At 39.4% G+C, this 14,469-nt stretch overlaps 1 long non-coding RNA gene across 6 annotated transcripts in view; it reads right to left on the bottom strand.

Moving 5' to 3' along the window:
• The window catches only part of LOC123370776, a 101,949-nt gene that overhangs the window by 13,390 nt on the left and 74,090 nt on the right, over positions 1 to 14,469 (bottom strand). The window lies entirely within an intron of this gene.

Here is a 14,469-nt window from a genome sequence, read left to right as displayed (position 1 = left end):
CATGAATTTCTATACCATGTAGCTCTATTATTTACATTATAGGATGTATTGGTAGTTAGCAACAGCAACTACAAAATTAGCACTCATGGTGTAAAGAGAGACTGAACAAGCTGCACAAGTTATGTCAACTCTTGCCAGCAATTACCACACAGAGCTATATAAGATACCACTATTGACCCCCATAGACTAGAGAATAACTATGGTATCTTGGGTATCAATTTTTTCAACAGTAGGAAAATACTGACTTTCATTGTAACGCTATGTTGTTCCAGCAGAGAAACTAATAAACCTTGGCTCAGGATTTTTCACTAAGATGTCCCTGAGCATTAGATTCCAAGCAATAACATCATGATAATGCAGCTCCCCACCCACTTAGAACAGAAAGTAAAGTGTAAATTAATCTCATCTTTCTTTTTGTAGTGAATGATCCATTCCCAGTCTTTATGGCTCATCTCTTTTCATCTCTTGAGAATAGGCCACTTCCACCTTAATTGAATTGGCTTGTTAGCACTAACCCCCCACTTCATAAGTCAACTCTTTTCATGTGCTGTGTATTTATATCTGTCTGCTGTATTTTCCACTCCAGGCATCTGATGAAGTGAGTTTTAGCCCATGAAAGCTTATGCTCAAATACATTTGTTAGTCTCTAAGATGCCACAAGGACTCCTCATCCTTATTCTTCTGTAAGGCATTCACCATATTGTACCATAAAGATAGAATATTCTTCAAATTCATTTGGTAATGTTCCCTCTTGAAACTATCATTGTAGTGAATATTTGCATAAGAGCACTATCCATTCCTATATTCCAGCAGAGCAGTAGCTTGGCTGTGGTTAAGGCTGAGTATTGCTTCTTGTCTAAAAGACAATTATCTGAAGTGCTCTAAAATCCATATGCTTACTGAGATTGTCTTGAAATTTGCTGTGCCTCATACAGGTGTGTGGCCGAAATTTGAGGGCTTCCCAAGATACAATCCACTAAAATGATGTTTACAAAATCACCTGATTCTTACTGGGTTTGTTTGTTTTGGGTTATTTTTGTCTGTGCATAACTGGGGCTCATCCTATGGTTCTAATCCTTCCTAAATGGACCTCAGTTAGTGCATGATACCCACTGCCCCTTTGGGGAAGCAATATTTCAAAGGCACTTGAGGGTTAGATTTAGAATTCTAGGTTGGGTTGAGCCTAACTGATGAACCAGAGAGTAAAATGCACATGTGCAACAAGACAAGGGCACAGTTCATGCAGAGGGGGCTGCAAGGAGCTGCTTATTGCAGTAATTGGATGGCTCAGCATGACATGCTGTAACCACTGAACCTCAAGCACTATGAGTTTGAGCCCTATCTTTGGAGACTTTAGTTGTTCCCTGCCTCTATATTGCAGGGGCTTCTTTTGGGAAGTTTTGCCCACGTTTAAGACTTAATATTGTAAAGTGCTTTAAAATCCACATGCAGACTCTGATTTTACTTTAGAAGTATGCACAAGGAAATTAGCATTAATTAAATAGAAGAAAGATGAAAGACTCTAGTAAGCAGTTAGGATAATTGTGTTTCTCAACTATTTATTTTCTGATGGAACTGAGTGTGATCAAAAGACAGCAAATCACTGGGTTGTTTGGTCTAGAGCAGGGGTCGGCAACCTTTCAGAAGTGGTGTGCTGAGTCTTCATTTATTCACTCTAATTTAAGGTTTCATGTGCCGGTAATACATTTTAACATTTTAGAAGGTCTCTTTCTATAAGTCTATAATATATAACTAAACTGTTGTTGTCTGTAAAATAAATAAGGTTTTTAAAATGTTTAAGAAGCTTCATTTAAAATTAAATTAAAATGCAGAGCCCCCCGGACCGGTGGCCAGGACCCCGGCCGTGTGAGTGCCACTGAAAATCAGCTTGTGTGCCGTGTTCGGCGTGCATGCCATAGGTTGTCTAGAGGTTCCTGATACTCAGACTTCAGTAACATCAACCGCTCATAAAATGTTCAGGTTCATTAAACTATTGTGTTGTTGGCTAGGGAATATGAGGGTGGGAAAGAGTTGGGTGGATACAGGGTGTGGGCTCTTTCCCTTTGGAAACTCTTATATTTTAGGGCTATACTCTTCCACAGCTTCCAGGGACTCAGCACACCCCTGACAATGACCTTTATTAGTGTAAGGATCATCCAGACACAAAGTTTTGGAAACTTGGCTAGAGCTTTGAAGAACAAGGTTTCCAAAAATGTAATTTTTTCTAGTTTCCCTTGATGTATGAGGTCATCGTCAAAGGGACCTTTGTTCTTTGTGAGCTCAGAAATGCTGACAGAGAAGATCCAAAAGGCGGCAAAGTTGTGTACCACATTCCTCTGCAGTCACATACTTGGAGGGGAAGGAAAGTGATCCTACCTATGTCCTCCCCTACTTCTGTCCCACTCCCTTACAAATATCCCCCATTGCCCACCATTTCCTCCCCAAGGCTGTTCCACCAGACCAACAGAGGGGGCTCAAGAGCTCCTCTTACCTGCACTGCTCCCTGCAGTGGGGAGGGGACACCAGGCTCACCATTCTCCTTGATTGTGCTGCTTCTAAGGAAAAGGGGAAGGTCAGAGCAGTGCAGGAGATTGTGGGGAGGTACCCTGGCCATATACATCCCCTTTGGTCAGGGGTGCCAGCAGTGTTACTGGGGACCCTACGCGGTGGTCATTAGAACTGCCTTTTCAGAGCTTTTTTCCAGTTTTTACATTGCTAGCCCCAAATCAAAGTTTTCTAATCTTTCTGTGGGTCTAGCTCTTTATGTTTATATGCCAACCTCTGCATATCCTGGCAGCTTGTCTATGTTGTGCTCAGATTCCTAGGTGACACCAGGCAGTGCATCTGTACCACCTGACTGGTACTTCCCACATACAATATGTTTTTACTTCTGATGTGTTCAGCTGCTTTTTTTAAAATACTTGCTCTGTTTTAAATGGCAGCATGTAAATTAAGAAACGTTTAATAGGATGTCAATTAAAAGTGCTTAAAAATACCACTTCTTTACTTGCCTCAAAGTATGGGCTCCCCTCCTCTTTCTAGATGTGGCTTACAAGGGCCTGGGGACTTCTCTTTCTCCCTAATCAGTGAGAGTCAGACAGCTTGATATATATGCTCAGACCTGCTGCTCTGAGCATATATATCGGCTTTGCCCAACAGTGTTGCATGTCATCAGCTTCCACTACATCAAATCCATTCAGAGGACCACCTTGATTTCACCTTGAACTTCCTCAGGTGTGGGAGTGAGAGTTTTACATAAAATCTCAGTGACAACAAAGTGCATGCATGTATCATGTCAATGTGAAGGTGAGTCAAAACATATTTAACTTATTGGTCTGGAGTGCTAGTTGTCATGGCATGTCAATTAAGCATAGAATACTCCCAGAAACCATGTGTTCCAGTTGGTGAACTGTGGGTCTGCCGTGGTGTTGGTTTACAGGATTGCATAATTTTGTCAAATTAATATTGGGGTAGATTTCTATTTGAGAGACTGAATTTGATCTTATCTTAACCATGCCCTGTTTATTCACTTCGTTTCTCTTTTTCTGTTGCCATGACTGGGGAATAAATAGAATCTCTCGCTTCTAGACACCTTCATCTGTTGCCCACATGCCTCTTAGCAATATTTTAGCCAATCAATCCTTCTGGAAAGGATTGATGGACATGACAGTGCATTTTGCACATGGAGACAGGTTTCATTTTTGAGTTCTATTTAGAAATCTGTTTTGAACTAGGTCAGGTTAATTTGCTCCACCTGAGCCCAGGCACAAGGGCAGCGTGAGGGTGTGTGTGTGGAGAAGAGGAAATGTTAAAGCAACAGTGAGCTGACAGATTAAGAACACTTCACCTGCATATATGGGATAGAAACATCTTGGTATTGTGGAAATCAGTTTTTAAAGCAGGTACATTTTCCTTCTCTGCATCCATAGGTATGACTAATTGCAGAGCATCTGTTAGGTCTGAGAAGACCTAATGCAGATTTCTCTAGCTCCTGAGAACCGAGGATGGCAACAGGGAGGACTGACTGATAAAATTACACGAATTTCACAAGTAAAGATTGCAGAATTGGATCTAATCTTAAGAGTAGCCATCTGCACTCACTTTAGCACAACTGAAAATTCTTTTTAATTCAGTTTCTCAGTTTTTTAGCTCTAATAATTGAATACTTACAATGTATCAAAGATCATAACCACTAATGAACCTGGCTGTCTCTGAGTGATGTATTTTTTACTTCTGTGTTTTTAATGTATAATAAATAAAGCTGTGAGTCAAAGTTCAAAAGCTGTATTCACCAATTAATCCACCTTCAGTCTTGTCTAAATGAAAATGAACCTTTCCTTTCCTTACCTTGTACTGCAGAAGAGGGAGAGGGGGTGGGCGGGAACGGAAATTGAGCTAAAAAGGCTCAAAAGAGATAATCTATATTAAAAAACAATTCCCTTATAGTGGAACCCAAATATTAAGCTTTTAGGATCTGGACTTTCCTAGATATATACAATATTTTTTTGTCAAACTCAGTTGCCACTCACTATCTGGAGGAGAAAGAAAGAATTTGCATATAAATTAAATAAAAATATGACATAATTATCCAAACTAAAATGTAACCATGAAACAGATGTATCTATCAGCAACACTGGACTTTAATTACTATTCAGTCATCAGTTTTTTTTCTTCAGTTTTTTTCCTTAAGCATGTACTGTACAAACGTTTGTATGGCACGGTCTAATTTAAATTGTCAATGGCTGGAGTGTTTTGTTTGTTTGTTTTTTGTTTTGGGGGTGTGCTCTATGCTTAAAATGGACTAATACTGTTATAAGGAGGTAGATCACGGGATCTAGCATGTACTATCTAGTAGTGCTCACTGGGTTCAGATATTTTAATCTCATATTGATAAAAAGTGCTACCTAACTGGAATCTAATGTGGAAACTGATGTTGGGGGAGAGATGCATACATTTAAACATGATCTTATTGACAGTCACTAACTGTTGAACAGTTAGTGATCTTGATTATTGTACCATAGCTTAATATATTTCTTAAGGGCAAAAATGACCTCTCTTCTATGGTCTTGAGCAAAGTGCCATTTTAATGACCTCTGTCTGCCCTCCAACTTCTCTCTTACTTTAACTGATTCAATTGTTCTTATCTACCATCTGTCAGCCATGGTGCTCTCACCATGGACACAGCTATTAACTTCATTGCACGCTCACAAGATGAGAGACCAAGAAAAATGTCTGAAGATAAATCATGGAACAGCAGTGAAATAAGAAAATAGGATATTTTGCTCTAGAAAACCAGTTTGTTTCTAGAGACTTGAGCTTGCAATGCATAAGAATTTAAACAAACAGTGTTAACAATGGTTCCAGGCCTGCTTTAATCAAATAGTGAGAGAGACAGTATAGAACAGGGGTCGGCAACCTGCGGCTCCCGGCTCGCCAGGGTAAGCACCCTGGCGGGCCGGCCTGGTTTGTTTATCTGCCGCGTCGGCAAGTTCGGCCGATCGCGGCTCCCACTGGCCGCGGTTCGCAGTCCCAGGCCAATGCGGGAGGCAGGAAGCCGAGGGATGTTCTGGCCGAGGGATGTTGCTTCCCCAAAGGGGCAGTGGGTATCATGCACTAACTGAGGTCCATTTAGGAAGGATTAGAACCATAGGATGAGCCCCAGTTATGCACAGACAAAAATAACCCAAAACAAACAAACCCAGTAAGAATCAGGTGATTTTGTAAACATCATTTTAGTGGATTGTATCTTGGGAAGCCCTCAAATTTCGGCCACACACCTGTATGAGGCACAGCAAATTTCAAGACAATCTCAGTAAGCATATGGATTTTAGAGCACTTCAGATAATTGTCTTTTAGACAAGAAGCAATACTCAGCCTTAACCACAGCCAAGCTACTGCTCTGCTGGAATATAGGAATGGATAGTGCTCTTATGCAAATATTCACTACAATGATAGTTTCAAGAGGGAACATTACCAAATGAATTTGCAGAATATTCTATCTTTATGGTACAATATGGTGAATGCCTTACAAAAGAATAAGGATAGTTATTTTTAAATAGATAACATTGCCTCAAAATTCTGTGGGGGATTGCCTGAAATTTTTATTATATCTTACTATTTTTACAGGTCCCCAAAATATGCTAAACACTTTTCAAAACAAGTAGAAAAACAAGATTGTTGTCCCGAAGAGTTTACAATCTGATGTACAAGTTGGAATAGTGAGAGGATGGGTTGAGAAAGCATAGTTACAGTAATAAGATTATGTGGTTACTCAGGTGAGGCATGTACAATTTGTATTACATATATTCTGTAGTAATTTTACTATTGGGGGTGTGTGTATAGTGTGTATACACTATATATTAAAAAACAATAAAACATGTATGTGGGGAGATGGATGTATAAGAATTATCCTTATAGGTGCCTCATCTGCTTTGAGAGGGATGAAAAGCTCCACAAATTATTCTCTGGAAGTTCTTTGAAGTTTCATAGACCTTTCACAGAGAGGTTTTAAACTCCATTTAAATAATTTTTAAGACCAGGAGTGAGTGTTAATTGAGGAATTACAACTGCAGTACCTACTTTTGTGTTTGTTCTTCTTACCCAGAGTCACATGTTCATCTCTGAAAAGGCTGTTATTGGTTTTGCCAGCTTGGTCTCTAACACAGCTGTTCTAATACTACTCCAAGTCTCTCTCTCCCCGTCTTTCTCTAAAATGGAGGCATAAGGGCACATTTTCTCTAGAAAATGCATTCCATGGCATGTAAGAGTGTGTTCCAGTAGCATTGAGACTAATAATTTGCATCTGTACAATGAATTATATTATAGTTTATATATAACCATGATTAATAACTTTGCTCCTCACACCCAGCGGAATTGTCCATCACAAGAGTAAAGTTTGTCTATGTAGGAGACAGCTTTCTCAAACACTGGTCCAAGACCTTGGAGTGAACTCTCACAGGAACTAAGAACAACCACAAACCATCCCATCATTAACACCAAGGGCAAAATGCACTTCTATGAGCTTGTCTTCTGTAATATAAACACATCCCACCGTGTACATAACATTTATAAAAACAGCCCACCACACTACACAGAGAATTTTCCCCCTGAGGTGAGACAGAGAGAGAATGAACCACACAGGATAGAACCACCTTAGTGCACATCTGGAAGGTACTCATTTCCTGGGGTGAGGAGTGATGTAAAGGAATCTGTGTAGAACAGAATATACTCAGAACACAGTGACACAAAATGTTGAAGAGATGAAGCATAAAACTTACAGAGAAAGCAAGTTTTACCCTGAGACTTAAAAAAATAAAATAAAGTTGGTGGATCAGAGAGAGATCCAAATAGGTAAGGTACTACAAATTTGAAAGAGCAAATCAAAAGTGTGGAGAATCACAGGGAGGGGATGGGGAGAGGGCAAAGATAAGAGAATAAGGACAAGAGAACAAAGTTAGAGAAGGAGGGTGGAGGGAGTTCGAAAACCAGAAAGGCAATTTTTATCTGGATTCAGATTTCAGATTCAGAGCCTGTGAAGGTAACACAGGAGAGAAATAACTTGGATCCAAAGCAAGAGATCATTTTGGACCCCATGACGTTTAGAATTAAGTTTTAGGAAGAACAAAGGAAGGAATTTCACTTATTGAAATAGGACATGATTAAAGCAGTAAGGATTTCAGCAGTCAGTGTCATTTTTAACTTGTCCAATCTATTTTTTTTAACTTTGCAATTTCCATAAGAGGCTTCCTTATTTCTCAATGTATTTACTGCATATAGATAGTTTTTCAAAATGACTCATTCATCTTATGCCTGCTGTGCTGTACTGTGCATCTATATTTTATGGTGGCATGTTTAATTTTTCTCTGTAGTTCCTGCTGTGGTAAACTTTAATGAATAATTTGGTTAGTTATTTTTTTCAACCTATGAAGAAGAATGTAGTAATTTATATTTTTAAGATGTCTGCTTTAAAACTTTTTGTTTTCAGAGTCTCTCTGTGAAAGCTAATTGCATTAATTTCTTGAAAGGTGGCTGACTTGTTGTTTCTACCCTGCTGCTACTTAATTTGGCTGTATTAGATGTCTTGTTTTCTTCATTAGTTTTTATATATTTGGAAGATTTTTTTCTATCATTCCATCTACCTGTCTAAATTCTGCAAGTGACTGAGTATCTTCTAGAAGACTTATCATGCTTTCACTTGTACTTTATTTATGGAGTGTATAATATCTATTAGGTCAGCAAATGCTTAGTCCAGATTAAGTTAATGTAAGTAGACATCAACTTTTTAAGGCTATGTCTGAGTCTTTGGCTTCACTTACAGTTATTACTTTGGAAAATCCATTAAAAAGTCTTGCATTCAGAAAACGTGTGCTTTGGCTTGCAAATAATTTTTAAGTGATCCCCAAAATGCATAAATTGGTATTCTTCAAGCATCTCATCTCAAAGTGTGATGGATCAGGCTGTGTGATACTATAGCAAGAGACTTGTCTCCTGAATGGTTCAAAGGCAGAGTGATGCCGTGTCATGGTGTAGGTATGGTAGTTACTATTAAGAAATACATTCAGTGTAATGGATTATCTGCATTCTAATTCTGATTCCTACTGATTACAAGGTGCTGAGACAGCAGTTTCATTAACCTTTGAGGGTTTTTAAAAAATAATCACTTCCCCAGTTTCCCTTATGTAATCTAACTAGTTTTGTTAATGTATTACCTCAGTTGAGCTGATAGTTGTAGCATAGATCAGTTCAGGGAATGAAGCTAAGGGTCTGATTCTGCCACTCTTACTCAGAGAGAGCAGTAGCTTACTCCCCAAGTAGTCTCCTCAATATCAGTTGTCAGGACCAACCTCAATCAGTCCTTGCACTCTCAACACATAAGGACTGGAATTGTGCCTTGCTGCTGTGCAGGGACACAAAATGAAAGAAAAGGTCTCTGCTGCCTCCCCTTCCCTCCCATACTCATCTGCAAAGGACCCAACACAATCTGGCCAATCGCTTGTAACACTCTCTGGAACAAGGGTCTTGTCTTATTGTTTGACAGTGAAGCACCTAGTGCATTTCTAGCACTATATAAATAATAAATAAGCACGATGCTCCGACTCAATTATAGTAATTTACTGTAAGTGGCTCAATTTTCTGGGAATAGGTTACAGAGAATTAGGAAATAGCTCAATCTTGAATAAACTGTGTGGTCAGAAGAGGGGTAATGTATGAGTAATGCATTTCCAATTGATGATGAATACTCCAGATGTTCATCACTCTAAAACTGTCCATACAGTATTTTTGTTGCTGCAGATCAGTCGACTCAGAGATTGGTTGTGAGATAAGGAGCCTTTCATTGCCAAACCAAGCTAGTGGAGATCATTAGTGCCCCCAAAACGTACCTATTTCAAGGTTGTCCAGTGAACTTTAGGAAATGAGTTGGCGGTCTCGATCCAGTCCCTAATGGATAGGAGTGCACCATTCTCATAATTAGTGATGGGCCACGCTTCAGCATATTCAGAGTTTAGATTTAGTTTGAGCAAACATCTTCATATTTCAATGTTTATCCTAGCTATACAGACCCCTTCAGCTTGCAAAACTGAGCTCGAGGTCTCACAAGAACAAGTTTTTCACAAAAATTGTGGCCATTCTATTTTCAAGAACCACTAGAAAATGACATGGGAAAAAGTATTTGAACATTTCATGTAGTAATGTTTAGTTCTAGAAGTAAGGGAATGTTTGAACAGGATTCTGATTTTCTCTACATCTATTCACCTCCTCCTGGTCAAAATTAGTACTGCTGGTGGCAGTCTCATGAAAAAGACCAAAACCAAAACAGTATATAGCTAATGACTTCTAATAAATACATTCATTAGACAAAGTTATGCGAAAAATTTGTTTTCTGTTTCAGGAAAACTTGTGCCCTTAAAATTGTACTTTTATGTAAAATTTCAAGGCTATTTATGCCTTGATTTTTTTTCAAAATAAGAAGAGTTTCATAGTAAGTATTAAGCTACTGAAGTTGCGAGCTGGGCAGCAGCGATCTTTGAAGTTTTTAAAAGAAGAAGAGAGGGTGTGAGAGAGAATGAGACACTTACACAGGCAGTGGAGTGAGGGTGGGAGTAAAGGGTCCACAAGTTTTTTGGGATCCTTTATTTTGGATGAAGAATGAGAGTTTCAGTATTAAACTACTGTAAAAATACAGTATGTGGGACATAAGGTAGCTCCAATCTTGTGCCACACATAAGGGCTTACAACAATACTATTAGTTGCTTAAAAATCCTGCATGTGGAACCAAGTCTCTGTGTTCCACTAAGGGAGAAGGGCCACCAGGACGAATGCCAGCAAACTCTGTGAACTTTAATAAAGAAGCAGCAACAACAATTAGATAGATCTGTCTCCTGCTTCCCAATCAGGATTCCTTCCCACTAAGTTATGGACAAACCATTAACATTTGTTGCCTGTGCATTGAACGCACACAAATTAAAGTTAAGTAGGATATTAGCAGCCGCAGATAAAATGGCTCCATCCACTATAGCAGGCTACCATAGCTGTTCCAGAGTGCAAAAGCAGCTAGTCATAGTGATTCTCTGTTGACCTGAACCTTGTGTAGTCATTTGCACTGGTGAAAAGGGAGGACAAAGTGGGTGCAAAATGCTATCAGATCATAATAGTATTGTTTTACACTCACTTTGCTGATGTAAATGACTCCACAAGGGGGAGGGCAACAGAGAATCAGACCTCATGTGTGTAAGATTAATTAAAGAAATGGGAACCCAAAAGAAAATGAGGGCTACTCACCCAGGCAAAAGTGAACTTTATATAAAGTTGCAGCTGAATACAAATGTTGTTCAATTACACAAGAACTAGAGATAGGACAAGGTGAGGTCACATGGAATCTGGCTGCAAATTCCCAGCCTTTGGGAAATTGGAGTATTCATCGTTCAGTGGTACTCTGCTTTTCCATAGTAGATTCCATATAGTCGGGTTTATTGAAACATTTATATTTACAAAATACTGATTAATTATCACTAACATTAATTCCTCAACACTCTGTTTTGAGGATGGCTATATCTGATTCACCATTTTATATTACAGAAATGACCTAAAAGTTCATCAGTGTAAGATGTTGTACCAAACCTGAATTTATTGTAATTTAAAATTGTATGTCTTATGTATGCATAAGCTGTTGGCCATGAAAGGTGGGCAAAAGCCACATTTCTTTGTGTACATACTGTGGAGAAGAACTACCCAAGACCTGCTAACAAAAGAGTTGCTTCAAAGATGTCTCCAAGAGAGAGATTTTATAAAAGAAGAGAGAGTGAATGTGGAGGGAAGGAGGAGGGGCAGTGGAAGGTTGGGAAGAAGAAACCCAAGGTATATTTAATAGATCCAGATTGCATTGCAACAGCTAGCACACTAACAAACAGATTTGTGAGAAACGGGCTATAAGAAAGAGAGGTTGACAAAGGACACTGATGCTTTGTGTTGCTAACAAAGGACACTGATGCTTTGTGAAAGTTAACTTGCACACATCTCTGACCATTGGCTGAACATGTGCTTCTGAGGACCTCAGGATAAGGGGACCATGAGACTTACCTACTGCCTACTGCCCTTTCTTTTACCACTGGAGGTTGGCGAATGTGACCCTAAGAACTCCTCCATGCCAAATGGCAATAACAAAGAAATCACTGTTCTGTAACAGCACCACCTGACCGGCCTGCCAAACTCACTACACGCAACAGATTGCTTTCATAATATTTATCCAAAGAGGGTCAAGTGAGGTATCTAATAAAAGCATATGTCATACTGAGCCTCATAATAGTTGTGAAGTGTGTGTGTATTATATATATATATATATATATATATACACACACACACACACACACACTGGAAGATATCTTCTAAAATCTGAATCAAAGCAGGGTTGACAAGTAGGTATTGACCAGACAAAGGATGTATGTTCACCTGTCTGCATTGTCAGCCAACACCATGGAAGCTGGTTTGCATATGACTGTCAACATGAAGATGTGCAACATGGAGCCAACACGCCAGGGAACAAAGCTCTGACTCTGGGGACAAATCAATGATTTGGGGGAATATAAGAAAGGAAAAAAAGACATGACTTCATCCTTACTGAGGAAGCAATAAGAACCGCACTTTTGCATTAATGAAAGAGGGATCCCAACCATGTTGGTTGGAGATACTGGGAAATTGCATGAGGTGAGATAATATTAACAATTAACATTGTCTAAAGTAATTTAAGTCTAGGAAGCATGTTATACTTTTTGTTTTGTATGTATCTATTTCTGTTTCCATCATTATCTTTATTCACTCTCTCAACTTTATTATCAAAGGCTAAGATTTATGATAGTTTTCACTATAAATATAGCTCAGTGCTGTGATAGTATATTGGAGATAATCCTCAAGGGAGCCAAACAAGCTGCTGTGTGCATTGCTCCTTAGGGGACAGGTTACTTTGTAATTGCTGTCAGTGTCCAGTGGTGAAGGGCTGGACACTGCAGGGGAATGCTTCTAAGAGGCTCGGGGACTGGAGTGCACTTATTGTTAATCTGCAAGACAAAGCAAGAGCTGGCATAGCCCAGAGGAGGTTCTTTAGGTGGCTAACAGACTGATGGTGTCAGGGAGCTGACACCCAGTTAAGCACCAGCAAGACTCCCTCTTGCGGGAGGCAGGGGATAACAAGGTCACTCACAGTCCTGAACACCACAAGAAAGTGTCATAGAGTATGTTCACCCCAGTGGGTCCCCTTGCTAGCTGACTACTCTGAAACAGATCTATTAGCTCAAGTGCTTGGTGGGATGCAAGAGGCATTCATAGATTCTAGGGCTGGAAGGGACCTTGAGAGGTCATTCAGTTTGCTTTGCTGTGTTATTGGAGTGTGCAACACCTCTGCAGTACCATTCCAGCAACCTTGCTGCTATACTGGTGGGTTGGAGTCATGGAGTGAAAGTGGGGGAAGGGCAAGGTTAGGTGTCCACAGAGCATCTTCACTTGCCCCCCTGAGGGTTTTTCTGTCTCTGAGTGCTCATGGAGTGGTATGGTCAGGATTTCTGACAGACGCTGTGAAAAACATGTCAAATTAGCCTGCAAGAGCTGGGAATATCCTGATCAGCAATATGTGACTTTTTCATACCATTCAGAGTATCCTTAGCTTGAATTTAATGAATTTTAATATATATACAGTCAGATTCCAGCTAGAAAACAGGTAACAAAAATAACCCCAGATTTTCCACCAGGTAAAATGGAAATATATATTTACATTATGAGGCAGCTACTAAAGCCTGAAGGCATTCCAGCTAATCAGTGATGGTATTCTGCATCACATGCTAATATAAGATGGTAGATAGACCTATGTCAGGAATGTTCATCATGCTTGTCTTTCACATTAAACAAAACCCAGCATATTGGGACTAATTCAAAGGTGATGTGAATGGAAATGTTAGCAACACATTAGTCCATTATTGCAAGTCGGCACAGATAGCTCAGGGATAATGAGAAGTGACATAAGCGATGATGGAAACGTGGGGTGACAGCAGGGAATAAGATAAAGCAGGAGTGGGGCCTCACTTTTATGCAGACTTATTGCTGTACAATTTACACCACTTGCCTCATCCTCTGATTCTGTTTTTATGAAATCCCATTGTTTGCCACACTAGCAGAAAGAGAAATGTGAGTATTATGGGATGGGACCTTAATAGTGTCAAAGAAGCCAGTGGTAATGCTGTGCTCATAAATTAAGCACGGAATTACCACTGGCATCTTTGACACAATCATCAATTAAGCAGATTAAGAAAATGGTTTAATTAAAATTTTGTGCAATTTAGTTTGGCAATACAATAACTGAGTTCCACAAATCTTGATTGAGATCATCACTACTGAACCTGCCAGGCCCAAGGGAAAAGGAGGGAGGTTATATCTTTCTGATGGTATAGCACGGGATTCTGAAATTGTGGCCAACGGACCACTAATGAGTTACAGAGCCCTGCCACCTAGCATATGGAAAGCTTCTGTCACAACATTGAAATATAGTCATTCTTCATGCACAGATCCTTCCTGCTAGTTAATATGATTATAATCATTTACTTGTATAGCAATCTAGATGTGCATGGCACTTTACAATACAGAAAAAGATTCTATTCACTGTGAAGTATATTATTCAAATTAAATAAACATAAACAAGATAACATGTCAGCACAGAGGGAAAGAAAAGTGAGCAATACGACGATACAGTCACTTGGGAGGGCAAAGTACATATCAGAAAGGTAACTGCAAGAAGATAATTTTACATTAAATAACAATAATAAATGTATCTGATGATCATTTATGAGCCTCCATGATGGGTTTAAAAGATGAGATTTAAAGGAGAGCACAGACAGGATCAGGAAGGGAGTTCTAGCTATAGGAGGGGGTCATGAAAGAAAGCCTTCAGGCTGACCTAGGAAAAGGACATTAAAGATTATTCAGTCC

This window comes from Mauremys mutica, chromosome 5 (genome assembly GCF_020497125.1).
Source record: "Mauremys mutica isolate MM-2020 ecotype Southern chromosome 5, ASM2049712v1, whole genome shotgun sequence".
Taxonomy (NCBI): Eukaryota; Metazoa; Chordata; order Testudines; family Geoemydidae; genus Mauremys; species Mauremys mutica.
Note: the sequence above shows the minus strand (reverse complement) of the source record. Positions and strands in the feature narration are given on the sequence as shown.